Below are 1802 nucleotides of genomic sequence, written 5' to 3'. Positions count from 1 at the left end.
GATAAATCAGCGCTGTGGGGTTATCTGAACAACAACAGTCATTTCCATTCTCGTCTGCCTCATGTTGTGAAGACATTTTGTCTCGTGACAACCCCACAGAGTGATGGATGGTTTGACCTAGCTGAATGCTAAATATTTCAGAGCTTCAATAAACCGTGAAACTCAGAGAGGGGATTGAGCCACATTACATTCAACCCCTGTGAAACAGAAACTAATTACCCTTACAATGAACTTTTTAACTAAGACGTCGAGAGAGTAGAAGCCCATCTGAAGAGGGCGTTCATCTTCTGAGTGTGCGTTTAAACAGCACAGTGCTTGTTTGCTTCTATCAAACTGAGTGGAACTACGCGTTTCAGATAAGATTCTAGGTTCAATTCAAGGTTATGGGTTGAATTCCCACAGGGATCACAGACTCATACTAAAAATGTATGCACCATTTGCTAAGTGGTATACATTAGTGTTATAAGATCATTCTAAACAGACTGAGAGCAACATTGCATTCTAAAAGAGTGTCAGTACTTTATGCCCAAATAGTCAGAATGATGACTGCGTGCTGTAGGCAAATGCATCCCAACTTCTGATCACAATGGCACATTGTGGTAGGGTAAACTACACGTGGTCCTCTGTAGCTCTATTGGTAGAGCATGGCGCTTGTAACGCCAGGGTAGTGGGTTCGATCCCCGGGACCACCCATACGTAAAAATGTATGCACACGACTGTAAGTCGCTGTTACGGATACAGGTATCCTGTGTCTTTTTGTGTTTTTCCTCTCCTTCTGCCCTAATCACAGGTGTCCTGTATGTTCCTGATTGGTGGTCGTTGAGGTGTCTGCTGATTGCTAAGGTGGACCAATCAGTGAACATTCCTCTGCATTGCACCACCTGTTGCTGGTTTTTCAATCACACATCCCATTGTTAAAAAGCCGGTCAGTTGTGTTTGTTGTTAGAGACTATTTTCGTATGGATACTGTGGTGTCCTGTGTTTTGTTTACTCACTAAGTTGCTGGTTACTCTGTTTGGTAACTTTGTGTGTTTCTGGGAAAAGGGGAGTTTAAGCAAGTTGCCCTTGGGCGTACATTACCCGTAGGAAGAAATCTGTCTAAAAACACTAGTTAGACCTGAGCGGACCACCCACTGTATTTTTGTATGATTAGCAGTAGCTTAGCGGTTCTTGAGGCAGGCAAGATCAGTTTAGGGGTGTTTTACACTATTGTTTCATTTCTTGGGTCCTGCTCAGCCCTTTTCCCAAACCTTTACCGTGTGTTCAGCAATAAACCTTTTATGTTTGACGGTAGTTTATGGTTGTTGTGTAGTTTTTGTTCTCACTGTTCCATGTCACGATTCTAATTTGCATGAATTATGTTACGGGTCTCTTCTCCATCCACCCTAGACGTTTAAAGCCACGGGGTTCGTAACAGTCGCTTTGGATAAAAGCGTCTGCTAAATGGCATATTATTTATATTTTACATCTGTGGGTGGCAACAAAGGTATCAAACGAGAAGTGTGCATACATTTGTCCTTCATTTTCACTTTAAGGCACTTCCTACTTCCACACAGGTGGGATATGTGGAAGGGGTATGCAGCTTTCGAAATGCATCTCTCTGGACCATCACAAAGATAGCAAGGCAATGTGCTCCAACAGGCTACAGGAAATGATTGACTGACCGACTCTTTGCCATGTGTGTACTGCCCTCTTGAGGCAACTCAGTAGAAGACGGGATGAGATATGTGATCACTGGAGACTCAACACATCAGTTCATGCCGTAATAGTAGTGTTCAACCACAGAGAAAGCTTTCAGTAGT

Source organism: Coregonus lavaretus (assembly GCF_964263955.1).
Source record: "Coregonus lavaretus genome assembly, chromosome: 18".
Taxonomy (NCBI): Eukaryota; Metazoa; Chordata; class Actinopteri; order Salmoniformes; family Salmonidae; genus Coregonus; species Coregonus lavaretus.
The sequence above is the reverse complement of the archived record's forward strand: the minus strand, read 5'-3'. Positions refer to the sequence as shown.